This window comes from Myotis brandtii, unplaced genomic scaffold, assembly GCF_000412655.1.
Source record: "Myotis brandtii unplaced genomic scaffold, ASM41265v1 scaffold14, whole genome shotgun sequence".
In the NCBI taxonomy this organism is placed as follows: Eukaryota; Metazoa; Chordata; class Mammalia; order Chiroptera; family Vespertilionidae; genus Myotis; species Myotis brandtii.
The window spans coordinates 3856859-3876008 of record NW_005354999.1 but is presented as its reverse complement, the minus strand read 5'-3'; positions in this window follow the sequence as shown (position 1 = coordinate 3876008).

The following is a 19150-nucleotide window of genomic DNA, read 5'->3' as shown; positions in this document are numbered from 1 at the left end:
AATAGAAATTGACAGGATTAAAATCAACTGGCATAAATACAGATGTAATAAGACAACAGGAGACAGAACCTAGCAAGAGAACATGGCAAAAGATCCTGGACAGAACCTGGCTACAGAACATGGCTGGAGAACCTAGAGAGAACATGGCAGGAGAACCTGGATAGAGAACCTGGTGACCGAACCTGGCTAGAGAAACCAACTATGCTGATCAACTGAATGCTACCTCCATGTCCTTCCTTCTTCGCCGTCCACACCTTTGGGGACCCCTGGACCTGCTGGGGCTGGGCCCCAACAGGTGTCCTTGCTTAAAGGGCACTGCAAACACATGTGTCCTCCCAAGATTACCTATCCTACTGATTGTATCTAAAAGATAACCTTGATCTCAAACTGCTGCTATAATAAAAGCCTAATGAGGCAGGCAATTGAGGCTGTCTGGTTCCTTTAGCCAGGCAGTCCCTTAGCCCTCTCTTTCATAGAAAACATCATGTCAGAGTAATCATTCATTCGTTGCTCAGGGTCTGCTGGTCAGCCCAAGCATATTGCCACATCAGTCAATTAACAGAAAGTGAGTACTTACTATACAGTATGTTATATACAAATTTCAGGGCATTGTCTGTGGTTTAGGAGTCTAAAACAGCTTTAGGAGGTAAGTAATATACTCAGTTATTCTTTCTGCAGATTATTTTCCTATGCTGAGGCCCTTTGCAAAAAAAAATAATATTACATGACTTTTCTATATTTTCCATAAGCTTCTTTATGTCTTTTTCAGAAAATGGGATACCCTTTATTTCCTCTTTCTTGTATAGGAGAAAAGACTAACAAATTTAAAATGGAAGTCATATATGCTATGAAACACCATCTCAAAAAATGTGTTTGGAGGTTACAAAACCTCTCGAGGCGTAGATGACAATATAAAGAGTGCAATTTAACAGATCTGAGACATAGAAAAATCCTTCTTCAAAGCAAGTTCAGAAATATCATAGAAAATACCCCAGATCTAATTGGCAAATGTTTAAGAGCTACTCTTTGAGAGACTCTCTCCTTCAGATCTGATAAGAAGGAAAAGCATTTTTAATAAATCCCTTTGAAAAATAAGGTGTTAAGATTAGATAGAAAAACGATTAAGTGGCTTCCCTTTGCCATGCCCTACTAGCTCATAAAGGGTTGAAAGGGTTGAACTTAGAAAGCAGGTGACCTGACAGAATATCCCTAAGAGTGGGATCAGAACACAGCAAGAGAGTATACAAAACAGAAAGAAAAGGAAAAGTCAGTAATTGAAGAGAATAAGAGCTTCAGAGACTTACTTGAGTGGAAATGGTTCTTAGAGTGAGTTTGCACTAAAAAAAAAAAGAGGCATTTTATGGTGGGTTTTGGTTTATTTTTATTTTTAAAGATGAAAGGATGCCATATATAATAGTCAGTGTCAGGGTTCTTAAAGAGGGGAGTTCTTAATTATGAAAACATTCTTGATCCATTTTAAGCAGAATTGGAGAGCACCTACATGGCAGTAAAGGCAGGAAGTAATAAAACCTAGTGAATGAGCTGCTTAAATAGCTGTCCTGGAAGCCAGCCAAATCCAGATGAGATAAACTGCAAAAGGGAGCCCAACAACAAATGCAAGATAATTTCAAGGCAGAGTTCAAATCTAGTCCATTGGAAATAAAAACTGGCCAGAACCGGTTTGGCTCAGTGGATAGAGCATCGGCCTGCGGACTCAAGGGTCCCGAGTTTGATTCCAGTCAAGGGCATGTACCTTGGTTGCAGGCACATCCCCAGTGGGGGCGCGTGCAGGAGGCAGCTGATCGATGTTTCTCTCTCATCGATGTTTCTGGCTCTCTATCCCTCTCCCTTCCTCTCTGTAAAAAATCAATAAAATATATTTTAAAAAAAAACTGAATAATAGACAATTCAGTATGTAAGGACATAGAAACTATTCGAAAATGTTAAATTAATCTGACAAAATGGAAAGACAGAAAGTAGCAATAATTTTTTCTCACTAAAAAAAAAATGCATGTTTTGTTAATAAAAAGAAGCCAGAAATGAATCTACTTAACCTAACCAATTTGGGATTTTAAGAATAGAAGCAGAGAGAAGATTCTTAGATCTCAAAAAAGATTTAAACTCACAAGTGTGCTATATACAGCAATCAGTTGGAAGAAAGATGATCTTGATTCACTCTTTTAAATAAAAAGTTTTCATAGAAAGGTTCTACCACAACTGTCCACATGAGCAGTGTAATTAGTTAAGAACTAGAGGCCTGGTGGACCTGTGGGGTCCCTCAGCCTGGCCCGCGCCCTCTCAGAATCCAGGACCCCTCGGGGAATGTTGGACTGCCCGTTTCAGTTGGGGATGGGGCCAAAACCGACAGTCCAACATCCCCCAAGGGATGTAGCAGGGCACAAAGCAGCAGGCGACCAGGGAGGAGCCCGAGCCAGGCTGGGCACCATGTTGCTCCCACTTATCCTGGCCCTGCTGCACCTGCCACTGCCACCACTGCTTGGTAGCAGTGCCATGGAGGCGGGAGAGGCTCCCGCTGCTTGCCAGCTGTGAGTCCAGCTTCTGGGCTTCTGGCTGAGCGGCACACCCATTGTGGGAGCACACTGACCACCAGGGGGCAGCTCCTGTGCTGAGTGTCTGCCCCCTGGTGGTTAGTGCATGTCATAGCAACCAGTTGACCAGTCGTAATGGTTGCTTAGGCTTTTATATATAGAGATTTGAGTACCACAGATTCAAGGATAATTAAATGGAATTATTTAAGAATAATAAATAGTACTAATTCTTACCTATTTCTGGTATGGAAACAAAAATGCATAAATAAGATACAGAAAATGATAAATTTATGTTCTTTCAGACTTGAACTAGAATACACTTTTAGAGAATGCAGGTAGTATGAATCAAGAAGGGAAGGAGGAGCTGTGTGATATGAGGAAAGAAAGGCGTGTGACTTCTCAAAGGCAATCAATCTTCTGTAGGAAAATATTTTCTGAGCTGACATGTCTTGGAGTAAATTTAATACCAGTTTCAGGTTCTGCTCACTGCACTTAAGCAGTGGTTCAGAAGTCAAATATTACAAGGTGGACACATCATGAGATTTGGAATCATGCAAACCTGAGTTGAAATTCCAGATCCAGAACCCATTTCTTGTGTAAATTTAGGATTATATCTTTTCTGAAGAAGCTTAAATTTTCTAATCTGTAATGAGATTATAATATCACTAGAGGCCTGGTGCACTCAGGATGTCCCTCAGCCCAGCCTGTGCCCTCTTGCAATCTGGGAGCCCTTGGGGGAGGAGTGGGCCTAAGCCGTCAGTCAGACATCCTTAGTGCTACAGCGGAGGTGGGAGAGGCTCCTGCCACTGCCACTGCGCTCACCAGCCATGAGCCCGGCTTCTGGCTGAGCAGTGCTCCCCCTGTGGGAGCACACTGACCACCAGGTGGCAGCTCCTGCATTGAGCATCTGCCCCCTGACGGCCAGTGTGTGTCATAGTGACTGGTAGTTCCACCGTTCAGTTGATTTGCATTTTACCCTTTTATTATATAGGAAATTTACAAAACCATTGCATTACTATATTAGTAAGGATTCTCCAGAAAACAGAACCAATAGGATATGAGATATACATATGAGTGTGTGTTTATGTGTGTGTGAGAGAGAAAGAGAGAGGGAGAGAAGATTATAGATAGATAGATAGATAGATAGATATGACATTTAGTATCAGGAAGAAATTGGGTCAAGAAATTCAAGCAATTATGGAGGCTGAAAAGTCCCAAGATTTGCAGCTGGCCAGATGTAGACCCAGGGAGCCAATGGTATAGTCTAGCATAAATCCAAAGACCGAAAAATCAGGAGGACCAATGGTAGAAATTCCAGTCCAAATTCAAGGGCCCTTGTTCCAGCTCAGTAGTCAGGCAAAATTCTCTGTTACTCAGCCTTTTCATTCTATTTAGGTCTTCAATTGATTGGGTAAGGCCCACCCACATTAGGGAGGGCAAACTGCTTTGCTCAGTCTACAGATTCATCCAGAAACACTGAAAGACACCTAGAATAGTGTTTGACCAATTATCTGGGCACCTTGAGGCCCCATCTAGTTGACACATAAAATTAACCATAGCAATTACAATGAAATATTATAGAGGAAGTAACAGTGTCCTAAAATATGATAGGTGCTCAACAGATTAAGTACTGTGTGTACTTTCCAAGCACTGAAGGCTTTGAAGTATTGGTTCTCTAACATGGCTATTTAATATGGCTTTCAGATAGTAAAGATCTCATGGTTTAATTATGAAATTGAAATTAATCAGAACTAGATAGAAGGAAAGGAAAAATAGGTTTAGAAAACTGAAAAAGTGAACATGACCCAAGTGAGAGTGAACATTGGGCATTGATGACATCCCAGTCAGAAATAATAATAAATTTACAACAAAAACAAACAAACAAACAAAAGAACGCATTTATTACATCTGGGAGTATACCACAAAACAGACTCACATGATCTCAAAGAGAAGATTTTCTTCTGTCTCTCAGAATTAGATCAATCTCATTGCACAGTGCAGTGAATGCAAAATAAATTGGAATACTTTTATTTGATGAATGTCATTTGCTATTCTAGAAGATCATGGAAACTTAAACAGTGCCACTTAATTTAGCAACAATAGAGTAACATAAATTGTATTCCAGGCTAAATAAGAACATATTATAATTTATATGTTTAATAAAGTTGTGGTTTTCTTAGTCTGTTTTTTGCTTATCACATTGAAAGAAAATTACCTGGATCACCAACAATTCCTTCCCACAGCCCATATTATTTGCATATATTGTACACAATAGCTATTACCCGAAGATATAGATCTAATTCAGGGGTCCTCAAACTCTTTAAACAGGGGGCCAGTTCACTGTCCCTCAGACCGTTGGAGGGCCGGACTATAGTTTAAAAAAAAACTATAAACAAATTCCTATGCACACTGCACATATCTTATTTTGAAGTTAAAAAACAAAACGGGAACAAATATAATATTTGTATTTGCATGTGGCCCACGGGCCGTAGTTTGCGGACCCCTGATCTAATTAAAAGGAAATAAATGAGTAAAGACAGGTATCTTCATGATATAATATTAATAAACATTTACTTAAATATTTACTACATGCTAGGTACAGTTTTCAGTGTTTAAAATATTTTAGCCAGTTTTTAATCTTTACAACACCCCCATGAGGTAGGTGCTATCTATAATAATAAAAGAGTAATATGCTAATTAAACCAGATGTCCTTCTGGACATCCTTCCTGATGAAGCTGGGGCCGGAGGGAAGCCAGCCCAGGTCCTGGGTACCAGTACACTGCCCAAGGGAAGCCAGCCCGGGTCCCAGGTGCCTGCTGGCAGCTGGAGGAGGAAAGCAGCCCAGGTCCCGGGTGCCTGAGGGAAGCTGGTGCTGGCAGCTGGGAGAAGGAAGGCCTACTCTTTTATGAATTTTCGTGCATCGGGCCTCTAGTTATTATATATTAAAGGTGAGAACTGAGGCACAAAAGGATTAAAATAATTTTGCCAAGGTTATGTTGCCAGTAACAGAAGATCTATAACTTGTACCCATACAGTCTGACTTTTAACCCTAAGCTCTTAACTACTATGAGACTCTGAACTTCTCAGTCCTACTAGAAGACAAATTATACTCTATATAATAGGCAATGTTTTCTCATTCTTATTAATAAATTTAGATAGATAGGTAGATAGACATATGATAGGTAGATAGATAGATAGATAGATAGATAGATACTGTTAAACCTAATGAATATCTAGATGTTGGGGTATAAAATAATAATAAAAAAATGAATGAACAATGTTTCAGCTGAGATAGCATGAAAGCAAATTCAGTGTCCCTGCAGAGAGAGGTGGCTGAGAATAAAAGTTGGCTAGAATATCTGATTGGTAAGGTTGGTAAGAATATCTGATTTTTAGATCTTACAGAGAGTGAGCAAAACTCAAAAAAAACACACAAAACTATAATACTATTTGGCCTGTTTACTAGTATCAATACAATATTAATTTCCTATTATTCCTATTGAGATATATATATATAATAAAAGGGTAATATGCTCTCCCATTCCATAGGGTATCCTTTTAAAGTGCTTAATATATATCTTTTGTTTTTCTGTGTTTCTGTAAAATGCATAATTTTATTTTGTAAGACTGGAGGTTTAATTTATTTAACTGGTGTTCTCTTCTCACTCTTACTTTTTTCATTCAACAACTTATTTTTAGGACCCTCTCATGTTGCTATAGGTTTATCTAGTTCATTGTTTCTAACTGCTGCAGAGTCTCTGAGGCAAGAACCCACCAGATTTCACCTAGCAGCTCAGCACTGATGCACACTCTGCCTGCCTGCAACACTTTCACCACAGTCACGATGACAAACCTCTTTCAACTCTGTTATGGTCCCATAAAATAACTTATTTGGGATAATCTGTCCAGGAGTGACTTGCTGCAGCATGGAGGAAGACAGATAATTTAAGTTATGCCAGATTATTCTCCGGTGGGTGGGGCTCTCTCCATTCCCTGTGTCAGCACATCCCTTCCAATTCTTGACATCACCTAGGCCAGTGATGGCAAACCTTTTGAGCTCGGCGTGTCAGCATTTTGAAAAACCCTAACTTAACTCTGGTGCCGTGTCACATATAGAAATTTTTTGATATTTGCAACCATAGTAAAACAAAGATTTATATTTTTGATATTTATTTTATATATGTAAATGCCATTTAACAAAGAAAAATCAACCAAAAAAATGAGTTCGCGTGTCACCTCTGACATGCATGTCATAGGTTCACCATCACTGACCTATGCCATCTAATAGGCTATCACTTGACTTCCCATAGTCATTTTAATCTGTATTTCTCTGATTACTAATGAATTTAAAGGATTCTTTTTCTGTTCTTTTTCTGAAAATTGCCTGCTCACATCATCTGCCCAGTTTTCCACTGAGGTTCCCCTTTTTTGTTTAATGAGTTCAAAAGCAAGAAAAGCAACTTTGGGGGCAAAAGAAAGGAAAGGAAGGGAAGGGAAGGGAAGGGAAGGGAAGGGAAGGGACAAGATAAAGACAGGGTATTACTAAGGACATCAGAACTTATATGGTCTACCAAATCTTCAGGGGTAAGAACACTTGATGTGTTAATATATCACCTCTCTCCACAGAGAGAATAGCCTTAAACAGCTTAAAATCAGATCTTTCTATAAAATTGCAAAGCTAATCTGGAGAGACTTATTAAGGGAAAGAAAGAAGTACATAAAGATAAAGTTGTTGTTTTTCTAAATACAGTTGTGATTAAATGAGGTTGACTAAAAGCTGTGAGTTATATTAGCCCCAAACTGACTCCACAGCAAAGTTTGAGAAGCTCTATCCCTGGCAGCAATTAAAAGTGACAGCATCTGAGGGAAGAGACACTGAGAAGTACAGTGTAACTGATGGTCCTTTGTTACTATGGGAATAGGTTAGATGCTTCCAGTGATACTTTCTACCTTCTTATCCTGATTTAACGTGGCATGCATTATCGCAGAATAAATCTCCTCTCACCTGCCCACTGGCATCTTTTAAATCAGCGGTTCTCAACCTGTGGGTCGCGACCCCTTTGGGGGTCGAACAACCCTTTCACAGGGGTCGCCTAAGACCATCGGAAAACACATATATAATTACATATTGTTTTTGTGATTAATAACTATGCTTTAATTATGTTCAATTTATAACAATGAAATTGGGGGTCACCACAACATGAGGAACTGTATTAAAGGGTCGCGGCATTAGGAAGGTTGAGAACCACTGTTTTAAATACTCATAGTGAGTCCACCAGTGTGCCTCAGTAGTTGAGCATTGACCTATGAACCAGGAGGTCATGGTTTGATTCCCAGTCAGGACACATGCCCAGGTTGCAGGCTCGCCCCCTGGGAGGAGGAGAGCAAGAAGCAGCTAATCAATGATTCTCTCCCATCACTGATGTTTCTAACTCTCCCTCCCTTTCCCTTACTCTCTGAAATAAACAAATATATATACATATATATTTAAAAATAAATAAATACTCATGGTGAGAGGTTAGTGTGACTGTCATACCCATTATATTGTTTTTAAAAACCTCTTTTTAAAGCTGCCATTTGCATGGGTAATTAAGAGAAATTACCCAACTAGTGACTACACAGTATCCACTAAGTCAAAGTAGGAGAGAGGGAGAAAAACACTATCCGAGAAGTGCAGCTGTGTTTGTTAAATCCACTGCAATGAGGACTGGGATACCTGCGGCCCAAGGACTTGGAATCCCAGAGGCAACACTGAAATGATTCATTGTCTGGGAAATGCTTCCTCTCAGCAAGGTGCACTGCACGAGGAGTGCTGAGTCCTTAAGCCGAACAGAAAGATTGCAAAGGAGAGTTGGAAAGGACATCGGAGGTGGCGGCCGCTCTGCATCAGCTTATAATTTAATTTTATGAACTCATTTGATGAGTTTTAATTTCCTCCTTTTCGAGTCTTATCTAGAGAAACTACTTAATTTATGCTGGCTTTTGATCACTGCACTAGGCTTGCTATACTCACCGATAAATACACATTGTACCATTTTACATTTATATGGAAAATACATCATGCTTTCTTTTTCCTGAAATTAAACATAGATATAGTGAAATTTTAGTTAAAAGCTGGTTTGTGTTTTAAAGCCCATGAAATAGGATATCAAACTCTATATTGTCTTTTAAAGGAAAATAAGCTACTAGAAATTAAAACATGCCATCTTAGCAGCTTTGTTTTCCTTATATTCATACACTGTGATTCCCTGAATGTGTTTGAAGATTAGATTACTGAACATAGATTAAAAACTCATAGGATGTTTTCAGTCTTATGCTTCAGGATACAGACTTGTCACCATTGCTGCCTTTAGCCATTTAATTAAACTACATGGTGTATATGTTCAAGTCTCCTATCCGTTGAATAATAGTTATGTCTGTATAGCAGTTGACAGGTCTCAAATATATTACCTTATCTCCAGAGAGTTAGAAAGGGCCAGCCCTAATGTAACTTCAATTCTAATTTCCTGACCTGCAAAATGAAGTTGATTACAGTATGGAATCTACTCCATATGTCTATAGTGAAGTTTAAAAGGGATAATCCATCTAAAGCATTTTTTACCATGTCCAGAATATATACAGCGCTCAGTAAATGTCAGTGGAGTTATCAATATTAGATAAGAACACTTCCAATAACCCTTTGACCCTACCAGGACATACAATCAGTCGCTTTTCCTTCTTCTGTCTTTATCTACATAATAAGCTGTTTTTCCCTCTTTACCTAATATAAATTTTATGCTAAATCAGTAGTACAGTCTCTTTTCTTGAACCCTCTCTGGCTTCATTATATCCACAATGCTTGTTAAATCCAACTTTCTGCCTGCTCCATGCATGTCTGCACCTGAGGTGTAACTGAATGTGGATGAGAACACACACACACACACACACACACACACACACACACACACACACACCCCACAAACATTCTGATTTATCTAACTTTAAATTACTACCCACTAATTTCAAGTGACCCGTAATAGAGACCAAGAATCCTAATACATTTTCAAAGGGACCTCACTTTCCATGCAACCAGTCAACAATTTAATACCCTCTTCTATGTAAATCTCAATCTATCCATGCTGTCTTCACTCTCCTTCAGATCTTTGTTCAAATGCAACTTGAAACAATAATGATTATATGATGCTACTTGAAATTGTGATCCCCACCCAAACCTCAGAATCAAACCCTCTTGCCTCACTCAATATTTGCCCCAGTACTTAGCTCTAACTCGCAATGTAATGCACTTATTTAATAGGCATATTGTTCTCTTCCCTAATAGAATGTGAGCTCCATAATTAGTAAAATTTTGCAAACAGAATCCATTTTGTTTACAGATATATCTCAGTAGCTTAGAACACTTGCAGGATCACAGTAGGTACCTTCAATACATACTCAAATGGATGAATCAACATAAAAAAGACATTTTCTTAAGGTGAAGGGATTAAGAAGTACAAATTGGTGGTTACAAAATAGTCATGGGGATGTAAAGTACAGCATACAAAATGTAGTCAATAATATTGTAATCACTATGCATGGTGCCACTTTGTAAAGTATATGATTGTCTAACCACTATGCTGTACATTTGAAATAAAAAATAATATTGAATGTAAACTGTAATTGAAAAATAAAATTAAAAAATAATAAATGAATAAATAAAACACAAGAAAAAAAGAACATTTTCTCTACAGTGGACAAGGAGCTGGAAAATCAAGCAGAAAGGCCCTGTTTCTTTAGTAATTAGGAGAGATGGGCTGAAGGTTAACACTGGGTACAATGAGTGACAACAGATTTCTTGCACTCAGGAGGAGGACTTGGAGGATAATTACTGGACAGAGACCTATTTATGGGAGATTTTGGAATGAATCATCTTAGGTGGATATACCTTAGAAATGCTCTGCAACTTTATTAGGCAAACTGTTACCTCTTTCCTGGGAGTGGAACCTGGAGAGAGAAAGGCCAATGAACTAATCCAAGAGGCTGGGTTCTCAGAGTTGTGGTACAGGCAGGGAAAGCAAACGCAGGAAACCTATTTCTGAATTCCCCAAATTTGCCCTCAGAGCACACAGCAGCAGCAATGCAGAAAAGACCATGAGCATTCTCACGAAGGCTGCATGTATGAAATGGAAAGACTATTGGAACAGAAGTACTGGCAGGCCTGGGTTTTAACTCTGAGGACACCTAAGTGTGTGACAAACACTAATGGCTTGGGGCTTAAGGGTTGTTGTTTTTTTTTGGGGGGGGGGGATTGCTTATAAAATAAAAGGGTTTATTAATTCAGGCACATTTGTTCTCAATTTCTTTCAATACTTTCTACATTTTTTATTTTGGAAATAGAGTCTTCAATCTCAGGAGGCCTATGCTTTTTGCCCTAAGATTGGTACCAGGATAAATTATGTGACCAATAGAGAAACTAAAACTGCTCTGGACTCTATGGTTTCCTATCAACTCCTAAATTCTACCCATAAAATCTGAATTATGCCCATTTTACAAAAGTTAACACTTATTTCACTAGTGCCTTAGGAGATATTTAAGCCATCTCACCTATCAATTAATTTTTAATGTACATTTCAACGATGCGGGGGAAAAAAACAAGAATAACTTCTTCCAATGAGAAGAATACCATATAAGTGGATAAATTAGGAACAAAAATGTTAACTGTATCACTCAGTTAAAAGAACTAAAAGACAGAATCCAGTCTGTCTAGTTGATACAGAAGAGAAATGTACTAAATGAAATCACCAGCTCCTGGCGCCAGGGAGCCGGACCTGAGTGCCCTGACGCAGGACAATGCACAACCACTCCACGGGCTGCGCTGGGGAGCCCTCGCCTGTCTCTGCTGCCCAGTGTCTTGAACACTAGGCCCAAACACAAGAATCTCCACCCCGACAATCCCAACACAGGAAACGCATCAGCCACCACAATGACCTGAAGGTCAGTTCTCCCAAGCTTGGCCCCTGCTCTCATTTCTCATCTCAAAAACCAGCTTGTCTTCTGATTGCTAGGACCTAAGGCACATGTATATGCTAATTAATGAAATCACATTGACTAAACAAATGTATGGATCACATATTTAAAGTTTAGCTTCCCAAACTGACTTTTTTTAACTGCACTGATTTTTTAGGATGAAAGAGCTTTATCTCTTTCAGTCATTATCATCTTTAAAAATGAGAAGATTAAATCTATTTAAAATTAGCTTTAAATGCACATGTAAAACATGACTGCATTCTTCTTTAAAAACTAAACAGAAATGTGACATTGCTGTCACCTCAGCTCATCACCCTCAATCTTGGCCTCTTCCTCATCTCCATGGAAACAACCATTACCGGTCTGTAGGTCTCCTTGTAGATAGTTTTCATTCCCAATTCTCTTAAGATCTGAGCAGCTGCACTATAATTACTCCCATGGCTGAATTAGACAAGTCTTGATTTCCAATAATAAAGATTTTATACCAACAAACTCTTTAAAAATATAGCATTTTATAAACAAAGCTTGACTAGTAAATATTACACTTAGCAAATCATCGCAGTTTAAAAAGACACACTGTCCCATAATCTCATTTTGGCAAAAGTAAAAATATTAAAAGAAAAATGTCTTCTGAAACAACTAATTCCATTTTTAGACTGCTTTAATTTCTCACATGTTTTAAAAAATCAAACCTGTACTTTCAGGTAAGCCACTTATATAATTAAATTTGCAGATAAAAACCACTGATACTATAACACAATACCAATTTACCTTACAGACTCTTTTAGAGGCACCACTATAAATTGATCTGTGGTAAATCATGTCTACAGAAAGCGTTGTCATCATTATAGAATGTTGGTAGAAAATACCATGTTTTACTCTCATTGTGTATCATATTCCATGGATCACCATGCTAACCAGGGATCATAGGAATTGCAAATTAATAATTGTAGTACTAAATTGAAAATCATTTGAGAATGTATATCTATGTGTGTTCTGTGTATAACCAATAAAATATGGTGAATCAATAGTCAGACTGCTGGGCTGAGACCCTAGCTCTACCACATAATAGCTATATGAGCTGTAGCAGAGGACTTCTCTCTCTCTCTACTTCAGTCCCCTCATAAATTATCACCAGAGTAAGATGACCCAAGTCATGGAGCTGTTGTGAAAATTAAATGAGTCAGTTCACATAAAGTATCCACAAGTCTTTGGTATATGTCAGTTACAATTGTTGTTATTACTATTACCATATTGTTATTATTGTTACTAGGGGCCCAGTGCACAAATTTGTGCACCTTTAAAGGAACTGTGGGCCGTGAGGCTGCGGTGGGCATAGGGGCGGGTCTTGGCCCATCCTCCACTCCCCTGCTGGGCCCCTCTTGCCACGGCCCCCGGTTCCCTGTCTGTCGGCAGCCCCACTCCCACCGCCACCGCTCCCACGCGCTGATGGTGCCAGCTGACTGCACGGAGCAATTGGGGCCAGCGCCAACAGTGGGTGCGAGCAGGGCGAGCACTATCAGCGGGTGCAAGCGGTGGCTGCTGCCCCATCACCCCTCAGGAGCAGGGGGAGGTGGAGAAGTCCTGAGGGGTGATCAGGGCCAACAGCCACCACTCGCACCCACTGACGGCACCAAGCGATCGGGGCCCGTGCCGGGCGCCGGTAGCAGGTGCGAGTGGCGGCTCCAGTGTCAGCAGTGGGTGAGAGTGGCGGCTCCAGTGCTGGCAGCGGGTGCAAGTGGGGCTGGCGCCAGCAGCAAGTGTGAGTGCCGGGCGGGACCGTGGAGCATGGGAGCAAAGTGCCCCACCTTGGTCTGGTGCCCCTGCTCACCTGGTCCACCATCCTGCCACAGCCGACGCCCACCATGTTCCACACGCACCCCCTGGTGGTCAGTGCACATCATAGCAACCAGTTGTTCGGTTGTTCCATCATTCGGTCTATTTGCATATTAGGGTTTTATATAGATAGATTATAAGTAGGTTTCTATGAAGGAAAGCATTACATCACAAACTCATGTAACTAATGAGTGAAAATCTGACTTGAATATTTATATTTTGCAACAGTGGCCTAGTGTCCAAAGTTTTATTTATAATCTCTTATATTTCTGATGATATGTACTTATACACTTTAAACCAAAAATAGCTGCAATTCAAACAGCCCATGTTATTTTCTAAGAATCTATATCATAATCCTCTTGGCTTAAACTCCTATCCAAAAGTCCAGGGGGAAAATACTTATTTAAGCATGCTGAGCACAATCCATTATAGTGAATATATTAAGAGAAAGGAAAGTCAATGACATGTATTCGGTAATTGATATATTATTATAATAAAAATATTCACAAAATATCTAAACTATCAAAATTTCTCAAAAACGATTCTACAGTGTTAGCACTCGCTCTGTAGGATGGGTCTTTCTCTGCAAGAATCTTTGATTGATGTGGACCCACAGGGACAGGCATGACATCTTTATTGTCTACCTTCTTATTCCCAATGTTCGAATCAATGCTTTCAAATTATACAAGTTTAATATTATTTTTAATAAATAAATGAGCTCTCAGTGCTGCCATTGCACTGCTTCCCACATGTAGATTGGTCCTTTGCCTTTTAACCAGGGTTGGCTGTACCTGAAAAGAACAGAATCAACATCCCACCACGCTTCTTCCAACTGGCAATTACTAATTAACACTCAAAGGAAACTTACAGAAGGACAGCCAATTTGAGCTGATTCTCTGTCCTAAGAAATTTAATGAGGAGACACAGAAGGTGTCAACAGTGAGTAGAGAGCCCCACACCTGAAGCAGAGAGAGGGGCCAGAGAGAAGCCATCTAGGCTGTGGGATGGAGGAACTGAGGACGTTTGTAAAGAGTGAGAGAGAATGAAGAAGAGCAACTGGGGAGAAGCCTCGAGGCATAGAAAAGAGAGAGACTGGGTGTTTTCTGAGGGACAGAGAGAGAGAGGAGTCTTGATTATTGGCTTTCTACTTCAGTCGGAAGGAAGCAGGGAGTGTTTCTGTCCCGGCGTGGCCAAGTATTTGAAGAGGACCAAGAGGACCAAGTTGAGATAGGCTCCATACTGGACAGTTTTGATAAGAGACTGGATTTCATTCTGGCAAGTAAGGAACTATAAATTCTGAGCAGGATCCCACAGCTATTTCTGCTACTTTTATTTTATTTTTTTTAATATATTTTATTGATTTTTTACAGAGAGGAAGGGAGAGAGATAGATAGTTAGAAACATCGATGAGAGAGAAACATCGATCAGCTGCCTCCTGCACAACTCCCACTGGGGATGTGCCCGCAACCCTGGTACATGCCCTTGACCGGAATCGAACCCGGGACCCTTCAGTCTGCAGGCCGACGCTCAATCCACTGAGCCAAACCGGTTTCGGCAATTTCTGCTACTTTTAAAACCACACTGACTTATCCTTAAAAGAGACCAGGAAAAGTTCCTAAAAATGTCAGTACCGTATCACTTTATATATTCATTTGGTTCCACCCATTTAGTTCCACTTTATATTTCATTCCAAGTTAGAGTGCCTTTCTTTATTGACCCATTTCCTATTTCTTTTTATTTCCCTTTCTGAGCCCTTTCCAAGTATTCCACACTCCCAGTAAACCATCAAGCTAAAGTGGAATGCCTAGTAAAATAAACACATTCTGTGTCTTGTAAAATGTTTTCTATGGAGTCTATTTGCAGAAGGCTTGCTAGTGGGGGAGGGAGTGGGGTGATCCACACTGATTAAAAGGGTTCCAACTTTCTAGATGCTACTCATAACTTCCAATACTTTCTAATTCATATTTGACATTTGAACATTTTCTGTATCACTTCAGGAAAGCTAATTTTTACTGAAATTTTTACTTGCTCAATTTCATTTTTCTTCAAATAAATACATTCTCTTATGCTTACATCATTATATATATAGTTCTCTAGTTTATCAAATTAGTCACCACTCAGTATTATTATATGTAATGGATATCATGCATATTCTTTCATCTAAGTCTTTAATTGATACAACAAATAAGACAATACCACCACCAACCTGCTTATTGCAGTGTAGTTACTTCCACAAATTTAAATTATTTAGAACAGTCTATTTTATTTTGTTTTCCTGTAGCTCACTTTTTTAACCTAAAAGCTCTTTGATCTAAACCATATTTCTACAATGTTTTGATAAACATCCTGTGAGACAAAGCCTTTAGCCTTGCTAAGGTGAAATTGTATTACTTTTTGCTCCTTGTCCCTCATCTTCTAGGGCAATAACTCCCATATGGAAAAAAAATCCAGTTTTAGTCAACAGAAATTGTCAGCTTGGATGAATTATTATGATATGTAATATATTGCCAAATTTAAAAATCTGCTTTCACTTTGGTCCCGCCTCCTTTTTCTGCAAGCACTCTTTATTTTTATTTATTTTCTTTTTAAAAATTATCTATTGTTGAAAGTATTACAGAAATTCTCCTTTTTTCTCCATTGATCCTCTCCACCCAGGCCTTCACCACACTATTATTGTCTGTTCCTGGGTTATGCATATATGCATATAAATTCTTTCCTTATACTCTTTCCAGCCTTTCCCTGCTCTCCTTCCCTCTGAGATTCCTTAGTCTATTCCATGCGTCCATGTCTCTGGATCTATTTTGTTTATCGGTTTATTTTGTTCATTAGATTCCACATATGAGTGAGATCATGTGATACTTGTCTTTCTCTGACTGGCTTATTTCATTTAGCATAATACTCTCCGTAGGCACTCTTTCCATTCGCTCTTTCTCAGTCTTTAGGAACCAATCTCCTTGTTAGAAATTCTCAGAAGTAACGGACAGTGCTCTCCAGTGACTACCACCAGTTCCAGAAGTGTGCCAAGAGGAAGCTTGTGTCCCGTTTAACATGTGTAATTTGTTAAAGCAACCTTCATGCAGTCCCACCCGTGTAACAATGGCCACCAATGTCAGGTACCACTTACAACAGCTGGCAGAATGTAGGTGACCTTCCAAGGAAAGCCAAGAGTTTTCAAAGTAGTTTATTTTTTTAAAAAATATATATATATTTTCCAAGTTAGTTGGCAAGAACTTCCCTTTTCCATAGTTCTTTTTCAGTACCATGCTTAGCTTATCTTTGTGATGAAAGACTTTTGTATAATCCTTTATTCCCTATGTAAACGGAATCCCACTTGGTTTCCTGTGTCTATGCAGCTGTTCAGAGGATTCCAGGAAACCCCAGAGAGCAGAGATGTCAAATTCCTCTCATAAATAATCGTGAAAGAGAAATCAAGGTATTTTAATGGTACATACCACCCGCTTTTCCAGATGTTACCTTTGAAATGTCTTCATTATCGCAGTTAGTTGATGTTTCTGCCCCCAAATTATCACGAACTGAAACTATTGCACATACACAAGAAGTTTGCCTTTTAAAAGAGATTTAAAAGGAGGAAAAAGTCAACATTCTCTGTTGCCAAAGCAATCTATTGAACCTACATTCAACCAAATAGTATGAAAGCCTATTTTAAATGTCTCAAAAACAGATCCTCTAAAAAGTGCTTGTAAAGAATGTAAAGAACAGTGACAACGGGAATATATTGTTGAAGAATGATATCAAAGATGGCTATTTAATTTCAATTTGTTATAGTGACAAATAGCCTGTAACAGAGCAAAGACATACAATTTGTCTTGTAACTATTCCTTTGCCCATTTGCTTGGCAATACATAGGTTGGGTCAGGAATAAAAAATACATATTGATTTAATTTATGCCCTTACATATTTTAAGATGAAGTGTAGTAAAAAGGGTAGACTACTGACAATATTTTTAATGGCAGACAATTTCTACTTAATGTATATTTTTCTCTATAAGTTTATGTATAAATGTTCTACTTAACCTGTAATCTTGTGCCTAACAGTTAGATTAGCAAAATTGATCACACACCATTTACATGGGCAATGGATTTGCCATTAAAAGCACATATACAAGAGATCTTTGTTACAGTACTTCAAAATAAAAACAAATAAATTGAATGTGTATTTCAAATTAATACTATAACCATGCTAAGGAGGTAGAGGGGAGGGGGAGGGAGAGAGGAGTATCCCTGGCAACTTCTAAACTTAGTATTTAGGCTATGTATCCTGAGGATAAAGAAAGAAACTAACTCTAAAGAAATTCTGAACTGTAGTCAGGAGGCTAATTTTTCACAGAACTGTGAGCTAGCTATTCAAAAATTATTTTGTATTCTAGTTGTGAAAAGTTAAATATAATATGGATAACACATTGGAGTTTGAGTTCTAAAAATAGTGACATAAGATTGACAGTAGTATCTATGGAGATTAGAGTTTGGGTAAAAGCCTTTCTATACATTTATTAGTAATCTTAGGTAAATAAAATATCGTAGTACTATAGTACCCAAATTATTGTTTTAGAGAATTCTATCGATGAATAAAAACCTAAATAGTTTGTGTCAGACAATCTAATCTGCAGTCAGATGTATAATAAAATAGAAGACATTTAGAAATTCAAATAAAACTACCTTATCCCAATTTACTAGTTTTCTACTATAGTTTTCTTTCTTATGCTCAAAGAACTTTGAGGGCAAAGAGGCAGCTAAGAATGAAAAGTGGAAGTATGTATGACCTTTTGCATACAAAAGAAGACATATCTAAAGTTATTTATATGAAATTACTGCCATTGGTTTTTAAAAAACAAAGCAAAGGAGATTAATAATGGAATAGGGACTTTCAGAATACTCATTGTTCCTCAGTAGACCATCTTCATCATTTTGCTTTAAATTTAAAGGTTTCTCCCCATATCACCAGTCCTCTCTCTTTCTTTTTGTGGATATTTTCACCTTAACTCTGAGTTAATGAATAGAACAATCATGTTAAAAGCATGAGCTAAAGAATTCTAGAAACACTCAAAAATGTCTTTAGAAAATTGTACTGATAATCAAACAGAATAGACATAAAATCCAAGCATGTTAAACAACAGTTATTATTACAGTAAAGACCATTCCAATTAATATAGCCTAATTTTAAAATTTAAATATTACCATTTAATTGTAAGTATTTAGAATATTGGTAACAGTTTTTATATTATACTTATTAGGAGGAGTTTGTGGGGTTTTTTTGTTGTTGTTTTTGCTTCCTCTCTGTTGCTCCTACATGAATTTCTTTGTAAACACTGTTGTAGTTTTGATGCTCAAAAGATAAAACATTTCTATTGAGGAAAAAACACCCCCTGAAGAGATCCTATAGATTGAAGGTTTGGTTATATATGCTTGCCTGGAGAAAACTACTTACAAAAATGTTTCAGTTTTAGAAGTCTCTGGAATATTTCTTTGCGATCACTCAAAACTGATAAAGTGATTCAAAGTCTTTCATATTTAACATATGAAAAAGCAAGGACAAAATAAAACCGTTGCTTTGCTAGAATACTTGACACATTATTTCTGTGGTTAAGAGCTCTATTGAAAAGTATTATATTAAAATATTAAAATAACACATTCTGTGATAAATATTCAAAGCCAAATATTCATTGAAGAGGTATGAAATGTTGTGGGTTTTTTGTTCTGTTTTGTTTTGAAATACTAAAGGCAATAAACTAAGGGCTATAGAA